Raw genomic sequence first — 21,544 nt, forward strand, 5'->3', positions numbered from 1 at the left:
TCTTCCACCTCTCTCTATCCTTCCACACTCCAGCCCCCACCTGCCCACACATCCCATATATTTCCTTCCAACTCTCTCTATCCTTCCACACTCCATCCCCACCTGCCCACCTCTCTCTATCCTTCCACACTCCAGCCCCCACCTGCCCACACATCCCATATATTTCCTTTCACCTCTCTCTATCCTTCCACACTCCAGCCCCCATAGTATTATTATTACTACTACCACCATTAGGCATCTATATAGCACTGACATTTTCCATAGTGCTTATTAGAGCACATACTCCTGTAACTATATGTCCTCAAAGGAGCTCATAATCTAATGACAGGTGTAGAAACCATGAAAATTAACAAGTACACCAGCAAGAGATGCCAAATAATAAAACAATACAAATTGTATTAAATATTTACTCAAAACACAACAAATACATAGATGATTACAACTGGGCCCCACCAACTGCAACCAGGTCAAGCAGCATCAATGAGGAATTGTCATTATGTATCTAAATGTCTGAGAAATCCTATACAATACAATGCAAGTTTCCCTGCGTCATCAACTGACTGGTTGTGTGTCCCTGGCTTTTTTGTACTGAGCATGTGCGCAGCCAGGGCAGTTAAGACACAGGGCCGGATCTGACAGTTTGCTGTGTGTGGTTCACAGAGGTTCTCATTGCATTGTGGGAAATAACAGCTTTTTCCAACTGCCAAGCAAGCAGCTCCCTGTGTGCATATACTTCAGACAGTGGTGGGGAACGAGCAAGCTGGACGCGTATGTGCGCGCATTGCGGTGGGTAGCGGCTGTGACCTAGCGCCCTTTTTTTAATGGACGGGCCTTTTTACTAGTGTACTATAACTGTCCAAATAGTCACTGAGCTGTTATTATTTATACATGATTTAGTCAGTGTTTGCCCATTGTAATATCTTTCCTCTCCCTGATTTACATTCTGACATTTATCACATGGCGACATTTTTACTGCTGGAAGGTGATGTCTGTGGAAGGAGATGCTGCTTGCTTTTTGGCAATTGGAAACAGCTGTTATTTCCCACAATGCAACAAGGTTCCCACAGTGTGATGTCAGGACCATGGTCCCGACATCAGACTGTGGGAGGGGTTTCACCTCAATATCAGCCATACAGAGCCCCTGATGATCTGTCTGAGAAAAGGTAAAGATTTCTTATGCCGAATAGGGGTATCAGCTACTGCTTATTATTGGGATGCGGTCCAATCCTTGGTTACAGTTTCTCTTTAACCACTTTGTCCTCCACTACAGTATATCTACGTCAGCTGTGGCACCCTCCAAGCCATAGTGCCGTAGATATACTGACCTCCTTGCAGCCCTGCTGTGCACGATCGGGTGCGCTTCAGAGCGCACCCTCCGGCACTGTCAGCTGCAATACTAATTAGGGGAAGGGAACATGTTCCCTTTTGGCCAATTAGTATACCCTCCTCCCATGAATGATCGCTGCAGTAGTGAACTGCAGCGATCCTTCATCTGTCCCCCTCGGCGCACAAATAGTTAAAAAAAATGCGCAAGCAAGCAGCCACACTCACCTACCTCGGTCCTGCGACTGTCCTGAAGTCTGATCCTCCGATCACCGCTCTGAAGTCAGCCGCATATTGCCGGAAACCCGGGTCGCGGCTTGATGACGTCATCAAGCCGGGACCCGGGTTACCGGCAATATGCGGCTGACTGCAGAGCGGTGATCAGAGGATCAGGCTTCAAGACAGTCGCAGGACCGAGGTAGGTGAGTGTGGCTGCTTGCTTGTGCATTTTTTTTAAACTATTTGTGCGCCGAGGGGGCTGCCTAATGGGGGGGGGTGCATCTGGCTATGGATTATTGGGGGGAGGGGGGGATATGTAAAGGGGGGGGTGCATATGCACGGGGGGACATCTGAGTAACCAAGGGGAGGGGGAGTTTACACATTTTGCACATCTGGGCACCTGGGGGGGCCCATAACTTAATACTGGGGGCACATTTGGTTATAATGGGGGGCAGCACTAATCTTGGGGGTACATCTGACTATAATGGGGTAATCCTGATGCAGGGGACACATCTGGCTATAAAGAGGGGCACTATTCTTGGGGGTGCATCTGTCAATCGATTCTGGGGGTGGCAAACACAGGGGACACATCTGGCTATGCTGGGGGGGGGGGGGGGGGCTGATATTGGGGACACATCTGGCTATACTGGGGGGGGGTGATGCTGGGGACACATCTGGATATCTATACTGGGGCGACTTTAACTGGTTGCACAGTTTTTATGTCAATCGCACTTTTTATTTTTAAACAGAAATTGGTCAAAATTGAGAAATGATGCATTTTTTTATTTTTTCCCCCTTTTTCCCATTAAAATGCATAGAGAGGAACATTTTATTTGGGACCAAATACCCCCCAATGAAAGCTTAGTTTGTCTTGAAAAAAACGATATATAGATCATTTAAGTAGCACGAGTACAGATGAAGTTATTGGTGATTAAACAGGGACACCGCTAAAGCGTCAAAACTGCTCTGGTCAATAAGGGGAAAACAAGGTCTGGATGCGAAGTGGTTAAATCTGACTGGATTAGCTGCATACTTGTTTCAGGAGTGTGATTCGGACACTACTGCAGCCAAAGAGATCAGCAGGACAGCGAGGCAACTAGTGTTGATTAAAAGGATATAAATATGGCAGCCACCATATCCTTCTCAGTTTAAGTGTACGTTAGGAGTTTATGATCAAGCTCAATCCATATCCCATCATTACATATAACAAAATAAAGACCAAACAATCCTGCTGGTGAAATTCAACACCAATAATACCATGTGGACATAACAAACAGAGATGTAGGTGTTTACAACATAACTGAGTACTGTGGTTGTTAATATCGCGGGTCATATAATCCACATTGCACAAAGGTCATCTGAGTAGAACACAGTGAGATTGAACGCAGGGTCAGGCATTCATTAATAAACAAGCAACAGTGTATAATGTGCTGCAAAATTACATTATATGATGGAAAAGTTCTGTTGGGAAACACATAAAAGGAATGACCCAATTAGATAAAGCTTCACAGCTTCTGGCTGTCAGCGCATGCTTGCACGGCCGATTCTAGACATTTTGCTGCCTGAGGCAAACTTGTGAGGATGCGCCCCCCTGATGTGGAATGATCGCACAGCACCCGACAAGTTACTCTGCTTCATTTAATGTTCTCACATGACATGCTGCAGCTCAACACAATAACACACTGGCTGGCTGTGCTCACCCTCAGCCTCTCTATTTCTCCTTAGTCAGGACAGCAGTGCCACCTCCTCCCTTCTGCTGTGCAAGTCAAATGAAACACTGCTGCTCTCCTGCCTCTCCCCTCCCCCTTCAGTCACTGTCAGACTCCTCACACAGCACAACAAGCCGCTTTTCCCCAATGATGGCCTCTTCACCTTGCTCTCCTGTTGCATCTCTTCCTACTCTGACTGTATGCTGTAAATGTAAACACACAGTACAAACATGCTGCCCCTGTAATCTGTGCACCTGATGCAAATGTTTCACCTTGCTTCATGAGAGAACCGGCCCTGCATTCTTGTTATAAGAAACTAGCTATCAAACTAGCTATCACTACTATCTGCTTTGGTTTTATTTACCCATGACTGATATAACCTGCCTGTCATTTGCATCATCTGCAATCATAGCTACTTGCCTTTCACTGGATTATCTGCTCATCTTTGGAAATATCTGTAAGCTCTGATATTTGCCTGTTGTTGGTATTCTCTGTACATTTTGGTATTACCTGCATTTAAGGACACCTGTCTAAAGGCTCCTACACATTTCCAACAAAGCACACGACCAACTCGACGACATGTCCAACCACACGACAACCCATTGACACGTCCTGTATTTCCACATGGCCAAGCCAACTAAACTACCAACCCATTCTCATACTGTGCACGCAAGTAGAACAATGCACTGCCCAATACGGCCATGTTAAAAACAAGCAAAAGTTGTTCAACTTGTACACACGTGGCCAACTGCACGATATCAGCCCAACAGTCGTGTGAGTTGATCCGCCAGTTGGATCGGACAAACCGCCTGTTATCAGTCACTCATCTATTCATTTGCCATGCGTACACACGCCCAGCTATCGTCCAACAGACCAAGTACACACGCCCAGCTATCGTCCAACAGACCAAGTACACACGCCCAGCTATCGTCCAACAGACCAAGTACACACGCCCAGCTATCGTCCAACAGACCAAGTACACACGCCCAGCTATCGTCCAACAGACCAAGTACACACGCCCAGCTATCATCCAACAGACCAAGTACACACGCCCAGCTATCGTCCAACAGACCAAGTTTGGACAGTAGTTGGACAGAATAGTTGCACAGTGTTAAGGCCTTGTCCAATGATACACTAAGGAGAAAGACCAAGGTCGCACCAGGATATGTCATATAAATGGTCTTTATTAATCACATTGAAAGCTTAAAAAACAAGTAATAACTAAGTAAAGGGGGTGGGGCATCAATGCAATAATGTATACTGGTATAATCGCCACAAAATATTAATATGATAAAGTCATGCCTCCCATCAACAAGCATAAATAGCAAAAAAAAACTCCAATGCATCAGAGCAGGGCCAGGTCAAGGCAGAGGCGAGAGAGGCTCCAGCCTAAGGGCACAGTGTAGGAAGGTGCGCACAACTCACTCAGCTTTCATTACACTATTGTGTTAGAAGCAGAGAGAAATAAGAAAAGCGGATAAATGGCAGAGGTTGCAGGTCAGATAACTAGAGATTAAGGTGTTGGGGGGGGGGGTTTGGGGGCTCTGGGTTGCCTCCTAGTCCAATAGCAATCAGTGTGTGTTGGCTGGGGTTCGAAGGATGGAGGGGCGCACTTTGGTGTCTCAGCCTTGGGTGCTGGAGGACCTTGTCCCGGCTCTGCATCAGAGTAATAAATATATCATATATAAACCAAATAACTATATTATAAATAACATACCATTCAAAACTGATTCAGAAATAAGACTGATCACCAAGTGCCAATAGATTATGTGCCTAAAATGGAACATAAATAAAGTACAATGTGCTTGTGCAGCCTATATGTTCCCATGCTGCAAAGCAGCAGACAGAAGAACTTGAAATGAAGACCACCAGTGAGGGAATAGAAAAGTGGAGGAATGAGGGAGTGCAGGGAGAGTGGAAAAGTAACGAGTGTGGAGGTCCTGGATCAGCGAGAGAAGGAAGCGAGGCAATGGAGGTAAAGAGGTACGAGGATGGAAGGAGTGTTACCTGGATGGAGACATGGTGATTCCAGTGCGCTGTACCCCAGGCTCGGCGGGACTTTGGTGGTGTTTTCACTCTGGCTCATTCTCAGAGACCCCATGTGCACCAACTTCCGATATAAGCTCCACCCCCTTGCAGCCATGTGCCGTGCCGCTTCTGTGGCAGTCTGTATCTCCGATAGCACTTGTCTGTAAGGGGGCGGGGCTAAGCACTGGAAGTCGGCGCACAGGTGGTCTCTGGGGGTGAACTACTGTATATACTCGAATACAAGACGACCTCAGGTATAAGTCGACTCCAATATTCAACCCTCTTAAGCTGGAATTTTTTATAGACTCAAGCATACAGTGGTGTGAAAAACTATTTGCCCCCTTCCTGATTTCTTATTCTTTTGCATGTTTTTCACACTTAAAGGTTTCTGCTCATCAAAAACCGTTAACTATTAGTCAAAGATAACATAATTGAACACAAAATGCATTTTTAAATGATGGTTTTTATTATTTAGTGAGAAAAAAAACTCAAAACCTACATGGCCCTGTGTGAAAAAGAAATTGCCCCCTGAACCTAATAACTGGTTGGGCCACCCTTAGCAGCAATAACTGCAATCAAGCGTTTGCGATAACTTGCAATGAGTCCTTTACAGCGCTCTGGAGGAATTTTGGCCCACTCATCTTTGCAGAATTGTTGTAATTCAGCTTTATTTGAGGGTTTTCTAGCATGAACCGCCTTTTTAAGGTCATGCCACAACATCTCAATAGGATTCAGGTCAGGACTTTGACTAGGCCACTCCAAAGTCTTCATTTTGTTTTTCTTCAGCCATTCAGAGGTGGATTTGCTGGTGTGTTTTGGGTCATTGTCCTGCTGCAGCACCCAAGATCGCTTCAGCTTGAGTTGACGAACAGATGGCTGGACATTCTCCTTCAGGATTTTTTGGTAGACAGTAGAATTCATGGTTCCATCTATCACAGCAAGCCTTTCAGGTCCTGAAACAGCAAAACAACCCCAGACCATCACACTACCACCACCATATTTTACTGTTGGTATGATGTTCTTTTGCTGAAATGCTGTGTTACTTCTACGCCAGATGTAACGGGACACGCACCTTCCAAAAAGTTCAACTTTTGTCTCGTCGGTCCACAAGGTATTTTCCAAAAAGTCTTGGCAATCATTGAGATGTTTTTTAGCAAAATTGAGACGAGTCTTAATGTTCTTTTTGCTTAAAATTGGTTTGCGCCTTGGATATCTGCCATGCAGGCCGTTTTTGCCCAGTCTCTTTCTTATGGTGGAGTCGTGAACACTGACCTTAATTGAGACAAGTGAGGCCTGCAGCTCTTCAGATGTTGTCCTGGGGTCTTTTGCGGCCTCTCGGATGAGTTTTCTCCGCGCTCTTGGGGTAATTTTGGTTGGCTGGCCACTCCTGGGAAGGTTCTTCACTGTTCCATGTTTTTGCCATTTGTGGATAATGGCTTTCACTGTGGTTCGCTGGAGTTCCAAAGCTTTAGAAATGGCTTTATAACCTTTACCAGACTGATAGATCTCAATTACAGTACTTTGTTCTCATTTGTTCCTGAATTTCTTTGGATCTTGGCATGATGTCTAGCTTTTGAGGTGCTTTTGGTCTACTTCTCTGAGTCAGATATCTCCTATTTAAGTGATTTCTTGATTGAAACAGGTGTGACAGTAATTAGGCCAGGGGCTGACTACAGAAATTGAACTCAGGTGTGATAAACCACAGTTAAGTTATTTTTTAACAAGGGGGGGGCAATCACTTTTTCACACAGGGCCATGTAGGTTTTGAGTTTTTTTTCTCACTAAATAATAAAAACCATAATTTAAAGCTGCATTTTGTGTTCAATTATGTTATCTTTGACTAATAGTTAACGGTGTTTGATGAGCAGAAACATTTAAGTGTGACAAACATGCAAAAGAATAAGAAATCAGGAAGGGGGGAAATAGTTTTTCACACCACTGTAAGTCTACCCAGCCAATTAATGGCTGCACTTGGGGCTCAGGAGGGGTTAATGACTGTACTACATACAGTATTGCAGCCATTAACCCCTCCTGTCCCTTAAGTGCAGCCAATACCTCCTCCAAGACCCCAAGTGCTGCAATTATTCAGTCCCTTTTATGCAGCCCATTATTTCTCTCTTGTCCCTTTCCTTGCTAATTATTGTGGCCAGGACTTTCTGACTTGTTTTCTTGGCATATCCTTTCCTTGAAGTATCACTTACCACAGGGTAAAGTGCTGCAAATGGGAATGTCACTATTAGTACACACATTACTCTGTGCTCAGTGTTGCCTTTGACTCGTGCATAAGTCGACCCCAATACTTTTATGAAGTGAATCAGACCTAAAACTCGAGTATAAACAGTAGACTGAAAACACAGCCAAAGTCCATACCATGTCTATTTTAGACTTCATAGTCACTTTAAGAATTAAATAAGCGATGGCACTGTATTAATAGCAGATTGTGTATGTGTGTGGCAGTAGTGGTGGTGGATAGGTGACACGTTATTTGCCAAGATCAACAAGCATGTCAGATATGGCTCTGCTGGTAGCTATGCACGTAGACATTTCCATACAGAAATCAGGGCATCTGTAGTTCTAAATAATAACCTCCCCAAGCAACCTATTGTTCTATATTGGTTAATAAGAGTAAGTACCAAGGCTAAGAGCCTTTCTAAATGAGAAGGCATAAGGATTAACGAGCATCTATGGAGCATCTCAGAAGGCGTAATGGCTAAATATGATGCTATTTGGGACCTCAGGACTTATAGCAAGGCCTTCATGTAATTTCCTCCCTGTCGGTTGTTCTGCTTCATGACCAACTAGCTGATAAGAGATTGCTCCAATTATAATTTACAATGTAAATTAATAAGCTAAATCTAGATTTTGTTGGCTAAGGGTCCCTATTCTCCAAACCCCTCCCCCTCCATTCTCCATCTTTCTTTCCTACACTCTAGTTTTCCTTTTTCTTAACTTTAATAACTCTATATTCTAGCTCATCCAATATTTAAATATGTCTGTTTTACTTTATCCTCATTTAATGGCTCCATGGAACATCTACATTTACGGTATATATATCAACCTTAATTTCAAGGTTAAGGTATTGGCTTTCTTTAGCTAATTAGGGCTGAGATGTTAAAACCCAAGTTCAGGCCAGGGACAGGTTTTTTAAATATGCATTTAATAGAACATTGTTTTAAATGAATTACCGTAAGAATTGAAAGGTTTCGTTAAAATAGCTGCAGTTTTTACAGAAAAATAAATGGAAAATATCCACTGTACCAATTCTCAGCTCCTCATCTTCACCTCAGCACTCTCCAGCTGCCTGATCAATCCCTCTGTCCTCCCCACATCAGTTTAAGGCCCATACACACGCTCAACAAAACTGCCCGATTGTCATCCGACTTTAGTCTGTTTTGGAGTGTTGGATGACAGGCGTGTGTATGTGTGCAAACGACTTGACGAGTGACTGATAACAGGCATTGCACCCAGTCCAACTGTCGGACCAATGTTGGCCTATGGCCGTCTGATATTGTGCAGATGGTCCATGTGTACAAGTCATTTCAACGACTATTAAACGACTTGTACTTGTTTTCAATGTGTACTCCATCATTCCACTATCGTGTGCAGTAAGTAAATGAGTTGGTCGTTTATCCGTCCGAATGTGTGGACATACAGGTCGTGCAGTACGTCAGGTTGTTTGGTTCGTCGTGTCGTGCAGGGGGTCATTTGCATGTTGTGTGATTGTTGAACGTGTGTGTATAGCTTTAGTCTGAAGCCATTGTTTCTGATAGGCCAAAATCAGTGATAACAGATGAATTCCAATTGGCCCTGCTGCAGTGGAAAAGTCAGTTTATTCCACAGTCGGCATACACCGTAGTTTGCAAGTTAGGATACTGTCACATGCCATATACGAAGTGTGTCATAAACAGTGGGTGCAGCACTGGTGGGATCCTGATGACCGTTTTGCGCCTCCAAGACTCTGCCTCAGAGGAAGCGCAAAATGGCCCTCAGGCTGCCACCAGTGCCCACACCCACTGTTTATGACTCTCTCTCTTCGGTCCACCTTAAAAGGCATTGTTTGGCAAGGTGTGAAAAATATCACCAAGGAGAAAACTTAGGAGAAAAAGTAAATTGAATAATGGCCGTGGTGGGCTAAAGTCTATTTCATTTCCCAGGAGATGTTAGATTAGTGTGGCCACAGCCTTTTCTCAAAAAACAGACTTGCACCTCTCCATTCCCAATTCAACTCTTCTGCTCATCTTATCCACCTCTACTACTGCTCCTCTGATTCTGCCCCCCCCCCCCCCTGCCAATCTCTCCACTGGCTGACAGTTACCCAAAGGATATCCAATTAAAACTCCTAACTCTGCCATACAAAGCTATGCATACGCTGTCTCCTCCATACATTTCTTCATTAATCTCTAGATACCATCCACCTCGGAACCTTCACTCCTTCCATTAAACCGTCTCAACTAGCTTGGTCACCTCCTCTCACTCTCATCCAGCACATCTCGCGAGTGTCACCTCTACTGGAACTCTCTCCCACAGCCTGTTTGTCATGCTCTAAGCCTGGAAACTTTAAAATATACTCTTTAAACATGTTTATAATTTGTTATAGCTAGACTTGGAGGCTCACGGTCTCATTTACTAACCACCTTCATCTCTCTCCTGGCTTCTCCATCCACTAACCTCTACATTGAAAGCTTGCAAGGGAAGAGGCCTCCCCCTAATGTTTCCTGTTTCTGTAGTACTTTATTGAAAGAACATGTACCAGTGCTGGCGATGTTTTAAACCACACATCAACTATGTATGTATTTGTATTGTTGGGCATCTTGACTGTACAGTGTGTTGAACTTTTCATGTATCTATGCTCCCCACTATTACAAAAAATAATAATACTTTTTTTGAAACTCTTCCCTTACAAAGGAACTATTGGATAGTGTACTCTGCCTCTGATACAGGAGACCAGTGTTTGAATCTTGTCTCTTCCTGGTACACTGGTACTGCCTGCTGCACTCTGGCGCTTTGAGTGCGCCAGGAGAAAAGTGCAGTATGTGTTCTGTGTCTTGTCTCTTAAGAATAAGAATCTCAGGTTTAACACTGAAAAACAGAAGGTAATTGTGATTATTCAGGTTGGAGTGAGCTCTGAGGTGTCCCACAATACATCACTGCTGAGTGTGAAAATCATCTCTTTGTTGCGCTCGGTGTTCTCCCCAGAAATTTTTTCCAGCCGGGTGGCATGAAAAAGTAGGCGAGATGAGAATGCAGGGCCAGTGCTTCTGTGAGCAACTCTGCGTACTGCATAGGAGGAGGTGAGCCGATGACAGCCGGGTGGTCACTAAAACTAGCCGGGTGCAGCACCCGGCTAAAAGAGCCTGGGGAGAACACTGGTGCAGATAGCTAACCACACCCCCAGAACTGCAGGAATACAATGATGTATCAGCATGTTAATATTACAGAGCCAAACAAATACAACATGCATGCAGAATGTTTTAGATTGATTGAGCCTCATCAGTGCATGGCATGGATTAACATGGCTCTATGGGGTAGGACTTGAAACACCAGGGGCCTGATTCACAAAGCGGTGCTAACAGTTAGCACCCTGGTGAAAAGCCCTTTATCACGCCTAAACTCAGTTTAGGCATGATAAGTTTAGGTGTGATAAGTTTAGGTGTGATAAGTTTAGGCATGATAAGTTTAGGTGTGATAAGTTTAGGCATGATAAGTTTAAGCACCAACTGCGTTAGCACCGCAGTGCTGATCAAAAGTTTTGCGCTAGCAAAGTCTGGTGCACTTCGCATAGAGTTCAATGGCGCTGCTTTGCGTGCGGGACTTTGCACGCTATCTAAACTTAGCATGCCTAAACTTATCACACCTAAACTTATCACGCCTAAACTGGCTTTTCACCAGTGTGGTGCAAAGGTTATCATGCCTAAAGTCTTTTAGGCGTGATAACTGAGTTATCACCGCTTTGTGAATCAGGCCCCAAGAGTTACAGATTGCCCAGGAAGGTCATTGTGAACCATAAATCAAAGGGGTGTGTACAGGGCTGAAAGAGACCAAAAAGTTTCCATGCTAAAATGCTATGAAAAACTGTCTTAAAACAGGAGGTATTTGCAATTATTCAAGTTGGGTTGTGATTATTTATCCCAACCGGAATAATTGCAAATAATAATTAATAATTGCAGAACGGGATTTCCTGTAGGGTAGGAGGGAGGGATCAGTGAGGGGGGAATCATGTAGCTAGATCTAGGTTAGCAACATGATAAAAAAAAAAATTAGGTGAAAAAAAACACCCGCGCCCATGCGGCTGGGATTTAAAACGCCAGGGAGGTTAACATTGTCACCAAAATAGATGTCAGCACCAACACATTTAAACCATCAAATTTTGGAATCTACCTTGCTCTCGGCTTTGGTGCCAACTGTTACAGTAGAGGGGAGAGTGGGGATTTTTTACAGTAGGATACACACTGTAATACAATATTTAATCCTTCCTCACACTATTCAAAACTAAAAAAAGCTTTGTCTAGTGTTGCATTTTACTGCTTTTAAGAATTATTTTACATAAATGAAGTTATATACAGTACTTTGTGTTTGGTGACCTTCTGAGATCCCCCTCCTCATGTTTCTTGACATTACAACTTTAAGTATTATCTTATGGAATTTCATCGGACCTAATACGGGCAACGTCTACCTCGATTATATGACAAGCTGACTTAATCAGCCCACTTAGTGCAGAAACATTCCTGGCAGCAAGTCATATATAACCAGAACCAGACCTCAGAAACGCAGCCACACACTCTGGGCATCTGGATTTTCTCCAGTGAGAAAAATGCTTTGCCAGGTTTCCGTGTGGCTGAAAGCAGCCAATACGACGCACAAATTTTATGTTCAATTTTTGACGCAAAGCAATTTTTTTTTTACTTTTTAATGTAAATAGGCAGCTCTGGCACATTACAAAGAGCATCATGGTTATTACACATTTATATAGCGCCCAGACATTTTCCACAGTGCTTTACAGAGTGCAACTATTCACATCAATCAACGTCCCTCAGAGTGGCTCACAATGTAATATCCCTACCACAGTCTAGGCCAATAAAACCAGAGCTCTCACAAACACCCAGCTAAACACAGAGATAATGTTTTGGCTAAGATTAAAACACAGGACTATAACACAGCACAGAAAGATTGCTAATCACTTAATGTGCACGCACACAAACAGTGTGCACACTACAAAGTGTACTTTAGGGATACTAGAAGCATTGCAATTACCAGTAGATGAAGGGGGCTAGCACTCCCAGACTATCTGCTAGATGGAGGTTTAGTCAAGACACTTATAATCTGGCAGTGGAGGCAGCTTTGCTTGGCTCCTATGAGAGGCTCACTAATCTGGGGTACTAAAGAGGAAGTAAACTCGACATCACCAATGAAAACAACAGCTAATGCTTGGAAACAAGTGGAAAAATACTTTGCATTGGGGTCCATCCTTTTCTCCCCCCACCCTTTTTAATTTTTCTTTTTTCTTCTCTTTCTCCCCTTTCTTTTTCTCCTCCTATCACACTCCTTATACAGCTTCTGTGGTAGGATTGCTAATAAATAGACTTTAATTAACGTAACTCCATTAGTTAATGGAAATAGAAAATTTTGGATTCTCCGACACAAATAGAGCACGACAGGTTCGGAAATATTCTGGTCTGGATGGAAGGTTTTGGTGACTACATCCCCAGATAATTATAAAAAGAGTACCGTATGTCATGGAGTGTGTCCTTGGGCTTGTTTCACAAAGCTACTACAGCAGCGCAGCTTAACGAGTGTAGAGAGAGTTATAATTGCCTGCGCACACTATGTGCGCAGTGAAATTACGCATTGATTAGCTATTGTAAATTGCGCTTCGTTACTCTTAACGAGCGCTATACTGAACCCGCCCGGAGGGTCCAGTAGCTTCAAAGTACAAGATTCCTGCACTTTAATTGGCCCTGTAGGCTGCCTGTCACTTGACACTCAGTGTAATTTCACTGCGCACGCTATGGCTGCACAGCGTGCGCAGGCATTTGTAACTCTCTCTACACTCATTAAGCTGCGCTGCTGTAGCAACGCAGCTTTGTGAATCAAGCCCCTTGTCTCTCGACTTACTTAGCTCTGCTCCCCTTCCATTTCCTCCTCTATTTTACGCCTCTTATTTATGGTTGTCAGCCATGGGTGCTGTAAGACATGGTGGTTATTGGTTTCTAAACTCCAACCAAGTGAGGTCTACAAACGATTAACACTCTGACAATAAGAACCCGGTATAGATATTAGGACCCAAGTTTCTGAATACTATATTACTGCAGAAGACTCAATTGTCTGTAGCCTCTGTTCTGGCCCTCACGCTGTTTTTCTCTGTAATTCTCTTACCAGTGGGCACAGTTGTTTTTAGTGTATTCACTGGATGTTGTAATGTTATCTGTTAAAAAAATATATATTTGTGGGGAAAAAAACTGTAGGGATGCTCATGCTTATGCAAGAAAACATACAAGCCCCATACCCCAGTGCAGCAGTGGAGTGCTGTCACGCCTTCCTGGCTTTGATTAGCAGATAAATTACCCGGGGGAAATGTTAAGAAATACCTGAATGATGAGGTGCATTACATGCAAGGAGCAGAGGATTCATCTCAGCATTCTCAGATACAGGGGACAAGTAAATCAAATGGCATCCATTGTCATACACTGTACTGCTTGGTTAGGAATAGCAGGGTGCATGGCAATGTTTCACCTGGAACACAACACATGCTCTGGAATGCCACCTGAAGGAAGGTGGCAATGTGGCAACAACAAAAAATGGGGGAGGAGAATGAGCAATTTTTCTCAGGGAACAGTTTGTTAACATGTTACTCAGGTTCTATTATTATTATTTAGTATTTATATAGCGCTGACATATTAGTCGGCATGTATATTAGTCTAGAGTCAATTAAGAGGGAACCCAATTAACTTATCTGTATGTTTTTTGGGGGGAGTTTGGAGAAAAGCGGAGTACCCGGACAAAACCTATGCAGACACGGGGAGAACATACAAACTCCTTTCAAGATGTTGCCCTTGCTGGGATTCAAACCGGGGACCCATCACTAGCGAGAGCGATAACCACTACGCCACCATGCTGCCCATATTCTATGGGATAACAGAGCTTATGGCTAGGATAGAAAACTGCATCCAAATGTTAAGAGTTTCAGGATACCCAGATAGTTTCACAAGGAAGAATACACCTCCACACTTTCACAAGCATGGTGGATCGAGAAAAGCATCTAAAAGGCAAAGAAAACAAACTGGTGCTCAGCTTGATTTTCCACCACTCCATAAATCAAGACTTGTTTTAACAGCTTATGTGATTGGCATTCACGAGGTCTCACCCAGGCCACCAGCCCAGAATGACACAAGCTCTGCCCAGCAGAAGAAGATCTGCTGATTCACCACTGCGAGAAGTGCTCCCTGGCTCAGAACCAGTAATAGGATGCCCTGGCTCAGCACCATCTTACGGGAAGCCACTGCTGTCCAGAGGACACCAGTACAACTGTGTAACATTACTCAATCTGAAAGAGCTATATAAACAGCTTCTAAAACAGCACTGTAAAAGCAAACACAAAATAAATGTACTGAACAGAGAGATGTACACATATCCAATGAGGTCCTCTAAGAAACAGATAATCTGTGACCTGCTTATGACAGAGTGGGGCATTTTAGCTATTTACAACCCTCAGCTCACAGAGCTATGTGAAGTCTAGACCCTTATCTAAAAATAACTGACCTGAGAGGGACAGAATTAAAGGGTACCTGAAGTGACATGTGACACGATGCGATAAACATGTGTAGGTAGAGTCCTAATCCTACTTAGAACAAGGCGGCTTTCCATTTTTTTCGCAGGGCTTTAAATGACACTTTCTCTGCAGTTAGACTGTGGATGAGAAAAACATGTGAGAGTAAGAATCCTACAAAAAGTATGTATAGGAGTGAATTTGAAGAGGAACTGTAGTAAAAATAACATAATTAATAAAATCGCTTATTTTTTACAATCTTCATTTATAGATTATTTAGTCAGCGTTTGCCTATTGTAAAATCTTTCCTCTCCCGATTTAGAATCTGAAATTTATCACAGGTGGCAAAATCTTTAGTTCTGCCAGGTGTTTTGTACGGAATGGTCGTTACTGAGAGTTTTATGCACAGAGGGAGATCTTGTTTGCTTGGCAGTTGGAAAAAAAAATGTTATTTCCCACAATGCAACAAAGTTCACTGACCGCAAACTGTCAGGAACATGGTCATGACATCACCCTGTGGGAAGGGTTTCATCACAATATCGGCCATACAGACCTCCCCTTCAGATGATCTATTTGAGAAAAGGTAAAGATTTCTTATGGAAAAGGGGGTATCAGGCTACTGATACCCCCTTTTACTTTATACTGGTTGAACTCGATGGACGTATGTCTTTTTTCAACCAAAATAACTATGTAACTATGATTGGGATGAAGTTCAATCTTTGGTTACAGTTCCTCTTTAAAGGGAACCTTAACTGAGAGGGATATGGATGTTTCCTTTTAAAGGGGAACTGAAGTAAGAGGTATACGGAGGCTGCCATATTTGTTTCCTTTTAACCAATACCAGTTGCCTGGCAGCCCTGCTGGTCTATTTCTCTGCAGTAGTATCTGAATAACACCAGAAACAAGCATGCAGCTAGTCTTGTCAGATCTGACTTTTAAGTCTGAAACACCTGATCTGCTGCATGCTTGTTCAGGGGCTATGGCTAATAGTATTAGAGGCAAAGGATCAGCAGGGCTGCCAGGCAACTGGTATTGCTTAAAAGGAAATAAACATGGTAGCGTCCATATACCTCTCTCTTCAGTTCCCCTTTAAACAATACCAGTTGCCTGACAGTCCTGCTGATCTCTTCAGCTGCAGTAGTGGAGGAATCACACACCTGAAACAAGCATAAAGCTAATCCAGTCTGACTTCAGTCAGAGCACCTGATCTGCATGCTTTTTGAGGGGCTGTGGCTAAAAGTATTAGAGACGAAGGATCAGGAGAGTCAGGCAACTGGTATTATTTTAAATGGAAAAATGCATATCCTTCTCAGTTTAGGTTCCCTTTAGGCTTTAACCTGCCTGGCGGTATTCCTGAAAGTAGCTCGGGATAAGAATTAGTAGCTGGGAGCGGTAAGCCCGAGCTATATTTAGGCTAGCTAAATTAGCAGCTCCAGCTGCTTGCCTGGGTCCCGCGCACGATCAGTGCTGTCCAGCGAGACTCCAGGGCTCTCCTGCCGGCTACCGAGATCCCCAGCTTCTCTCTTCTTCCTGGATCCTGGTGGCCAATCAGCGGTGGTGCAGCGGTACGTGAGCGGCGTGACGTCATCGGGGGCGGCACAAAATTTAAAGTGGACCTGAACTTTTGCACAGGACAGAAGAAAATTGGGGAAATGCAGGCTGTTTGAATGTAGAGAGTGTAACCTGCCTAATCCCCCCTTTGGATCAGATCTTTTGCACAGGAAAGAAGGTAAACATAGAGAAATACACCCATGTATGTAAAGAGATTAGACTCTCTAATTCCCACTCTGGTCCTGAACACAGGACAGAAGGAAAACATAGAGAAATACAGCCTGTATGTATATAGAGAGTTTAGCCTGTCTAATTCCTCCTCAATTGACTCTAATTACAAGTTGTAATTTGATCTCTCCCGTGTCACAATACTGCCATGGCAGATAAGCTCATTTAAAACAGAATGGTAACAATATAGCCATTTGCTTCCCAACTGCTTCTAAGCTAAGTGCTTCTTCTGATCTGCCTTACTGTTACCGATTTTTGTCTGGATTTTGCCTACTCTCTGTCTGCCGCCTGCACCGACTGCTGCCTGGATTTTGACTACTCTCTGCCTGCCACCTGTACCGAGCTCAGCCTCGATTTTGACTATTCTCTCCCTGCCGCCTGCACCGACCTCTGCCTGGATTTTGACTACTCTCTGCCGGCCACCTGCACTGACCTCTGCCTGGATTTTGTCTACTCTCTCCCTGCCGCCTGCACCGACCTCTGCCTAGATTTTGACTACTCTCTGCCGGCCGCCTGCACCAACCTCTGCCTGGATTTTGACTACTCTCTGAAGGCCGCCTGCACCGACCTCTGCCTGGATTTTGACTACTCTCTGCCGGCCGCCTGCACCAACCTCTGCCTGGATTTTGACTACTCTCTGAAGGCTGCCTGCACCGACCTCTGCCTGGATTTTGACTACTCTCTGCGTGTCACCTAAGACTGATAGCAAAGGGAAAAAAAGTCTGAAAGAAATCACGTTTCTAGTGCCTCGATTGTGATGTCGCCCTCTGTGCCATTCCCTGTTTCAAAATATACCAAACACATGAGGTGTTTTAGGTATATACTGTATGTACATACTGTATAGTCTGGTGCCTTATTTGTACAGTTTCACTATTTTTTAAGTTTTTTCACAAATTTAATTAATTTAATTTATTTATTCAATTAAATCAATTAACCCACACTCTCCTGCAAATAGTGACTACATACCAGCCATCCAGGAACCAATACTGTTTCTTCAGCTAAGTTAAAAGCAGAGGTCCTACTTTGCAAAAAAAAAAAGATTATTTTGCGCAGTCATATACCACGCAGAGGCCCCGTTGTAGTATGATTCACGGAAGTCCAGTAGAACAAAGGCGCTCGGGCTTCTTTAAGGCCTTGTTTCCATCTGTGCGCTTCTGTCCGCTTTTCAGCAACATGTATCAATCTGTAATGTTGATGTGCTGATGAAAAGTGGAGAGAAGCGCACAGAGGCTCACAGATAGAAACAAGGCCTGAGGCGTACAAGGGTATGGGAACTCTTTGGACTATCCACAGCCTTTCCTCTAACAAGGTAAGTATCTTTTTTCTTTTCAAGCTTCAGAATTACTTTGGGCTTGTATGGATATGTGCACAACTGCAGGCATGCAGAGCTACACAATACCTTATCTCATTTCCATGATCAGTTCCAAAGGTAATATAATAATGAAATAGGAAAAAACAAAACAGATACTATCCTACTGTATAGAGCCTTCCTGCTTCTCTCACGGTCCCCTCGTTCCAGCGCCGTCACCCCCGGTAGCAGTATCTGACCAATCAGTCGAATACTGCTCTATGCTTGAAAGTCTTCGGGAGCCCAAGTGCTCCAAAGATGGATGGCTCTGTAGTGCGCCTGCTCTAACTCGCTCTCACAGGCGCAGTACGGAGCTGGGCCCATCTTCGGGAGCACTCGGGTTCCCAAACATTTCCAAAGCCTCCCACAGCGGCAGATTGGAACATGGTGACAGCGCTGGAATGAAGGGACCCTGTGCAGCGCTGCGGAAGATGTCGGCGCTATATAAATACTAATAATAATAATAATAACAACCATGAGAGGAACGGGAAATCTCTATAGGAACCTTCCTTATCCATAGGTAAGTATCCGGTTTCTTACTTTTTCACTTGACATTATCTTTAAATAAGATGACTGCTTTGAGAATTTGACCGCAGTAGTTCATTTTAATTGTACAAAAAATTTCTATTTATATGAATTCAACAAAAACATATCAGTAATAATGACAAAGACAGAAACAATCTCTTGTTCCTCAAATGCACCCAACACACATCCAAACTCGCAGTTAACAGAACATTCTGTAATGGTTTATCTTCCATCTCTCATCCCAATAACAGATGACACTCTTAGCTTTCCATTTTATGCATCCATCGTAGACATCATCATGGATTCATCCTCTGAGGCCTGGTTGCACAGTCATTACCCCCATCTCATTCAGGAGAAAAGAAAACAATTTCAGACTGAACATTACAGCAAGGTACTGATGAAGAAACATGACTCATGTCCTCATATTTCTATTGATTGACTGTCACTGGCGAGCCCCGCTCGTGTCTCACTCCGAGTTAATCTAAGAAACATCAATAGAAAATGTGAGAGTAACAAATCTATGGCTGCAGTTTTACATTAGGCTATGCTCTGTTGCACCTGGTACAAACATGTCTTGTCCAAAAGTAAGGCAATATGTCATTATTTACTGAATGATGGCTTATATTAACTTACGATGGGCATCAACAACTAGGATAATGGATGCCATCAAAACAATGTGATGTACAAGGGTCTGGAAAAGTATTTACCCTATGCATGGCTCTTCTAGACTGACAATGCCTGAGTTTAGCGAGAACATCAATGCACGCCGCGCACAAATAGAAGGCACAACAAATGTGGAACAGGGACAGAAGATGAAATGCCATTTTAAAAGACAAGTGGACTACTGTAAATTTTCAGGATGAATAACCAAGAGAAATATACCGTAATTGCCATGTTCAGCTTAACCTCCCTGCAATAATAAAGGTGCATCTTCAACTTTTAAAAGTGTACATACTTTATTAAAAATCTTCAAGGCTGGCGTACAAAAGGCATCCTGAAGATATGGTCCGTATCTTCTAAAAATATGTCCATTAAAGAGTAACTGTTAGGCAGAAAATACACAATAAGTTCTCTACTGCATGCTAATAGAGCAGTAGAAAGGATGCTAACCAGGCAATGTAAAAGTTTCAAATCATTCTTACTTTTGTAGATTTCTCTCCTCATGCCCCAGGCTCTAAAAGTGTACGCAAGCCGCAGAGAGAAGTGACAGGCATGCTGAATCAGCCTGATTGGCTGATGCCTCTGTCACTCATCTCTCTGCACTGCGATTGGCCGCCTGGTCTCCCCTTGTCTGCCTGGTCGCCGCTGCTGTTAGAGCGCACGGAGGGGGGCCAGAGGCTATCTCCTGTCACTGTCCTCTGCCCCCCTCCTCCAGTGGCATGTCCGCGCCCCCCCCCCCCGCCGTTCTGCCGCCCGCCGCCGCCGCATTCTCCTTTTTCCCCGCACTGAGCTTTGGGGAAGGATAAAGGTGGTGCACACACACAGACTCCCGGAATAATGGTTCCAGGCGCTGCAGTATCCTACACTCTGCACTAGTGCAGAGAAAAGATGGGAACGACAGCGCTTGGATCCATTATTAGGTGAGTCTGTGTGTGGCTACTGCATTTATTCCTCCCCGCTGTGCTCAGAGTCAGTGCGGGGAGGAGGGGGATGCGGGGGGGAAGAAGATCTAGCCGGACACAAGATGGCCCCTGCCAGCAACAGGAGCCTTCTAATATATAAACATGAAAATAACAGAAATCAAAACGTGGACACTACGATACATCTGTCATGTAAGTAGAGCATGTATTTATCTACTTACATATGTGTTTTTTTGAGGGGGCATTTTAGAGCTAACAGTTGCTCTTTAAGTGGCAAAAAAAAAAAAAAAAGAATAGCAATTCTTGCCTGAGTTAGATGAAACCATATCAGTAGTGATGGTCATGTCTAGCAGGACTCATGGAGAAGCATGTGATCTGTTTGATTAGCTGATAGATTTGCAAAGCTCTGATTTGCTGTGATCATATCCTGCTTTATCACATGATCCTGACTAGCAAATCATAGAATTACATATCTATGACATGACAAAACTGATCACATGAAGGATTAAAAAGGTTACCAAAGAATGGCCGGGTCACTGCACTGCATGGAGAAATCTCCACTCTCTTTCTGTCAAATTGCACTCTCACTTTCTCTCTCCACCACCTTGCAACTTTTTCTCTTTCAATCGCCACTAACCTGCACTCTTCTCTTTCAACCTCTACCACCTTGCACTCTGTGTTCTTCTTTCTGCCCCCTTACGATCTTTCTCTCTCTACCTCCTTGAGCTCTCTCTTTCATTCTCCACCACCTTGCACGTTGTATTTCTCTTTCAGCCCTCTTGCGTTCTCTCTTTCACTCTCCACCACCTTGCACTTTGTATTCCTCTATCTGCCCTCATGAGTTCTCTCTTTCACTTTTCACCACCTTGAACTTTGTATTCCTCTTTCTGTCCTCTTGCGTTCTCTCTTTCTCTCTACATCCTTGCACTCTCTTTTTCACTCACCACCACCTTGCACTTTGTATTCCTCTTTTTTCTCCCCTGCATTCTCTTTTCTACCTCTGCCACCTTCTATTGTGTCATTCTCTCTCCACCACCATGCAGTCTGGTATTGCTTAGGCAGCAGAGCTATCACTGGCTAGCTCAGCCAAACCCATTGTCATTTTCTGACAGAGTGATCATGCACAGCAGCTAAGCAACACCTCTTCTCCTCTCCCAGAAGGCAGCATGCCACAGCCAAATAGGAACACTAAAGCTACAGAGCTTAGCAATGGTCAAGTGACCACCCCTGTTATAACCAAGCCCTTACCAACATTCTTACTGAGAGTGGT

General features: G+C 43.8%; 1 protein-coding gene and 1 long non-coding RNA gene across 3 annotated transcripts in view; one reads left to right on the forward strand and one right to left on the reverse strand.

The window, feature by feature from the left end:
- Positions 1–21,544, reverse strand: part of ATG10 (autophagy related 10) — a 196,847-nt gene that overhangs the window by 106,830 nt on the left and 68,473 nt on the right. The gene's annotated exons all lie outside the window — the stretch shown is intronic.
- Positions 633–19,639, forward strand: LOC137557818 (uncharacterized). Its single transcript, XR_011029626.1, has 2 exons — positions 633–786; positions 18,946–19,639. It is a non-coding gene; the product is annotated as an uncharacterized lncRNA (long non-coding RNA).

The sequence above is a fragment of the Hyperolius riggenbachi genome, chromosome 1 (genome assembly GCF_040937935.1).
Source record: "Hyperolius riggenbachi isolate aHypRig1 chromosome 1, aHypRig1.pri, whole genome shotgun sequence".
NCBI classification, from domain to species: Eukaryota; Metazoa; Chordata; class Amphibia; order Anura; family Hyperoliidae; genus Hyperolius; species Hyperolius riggenbachi.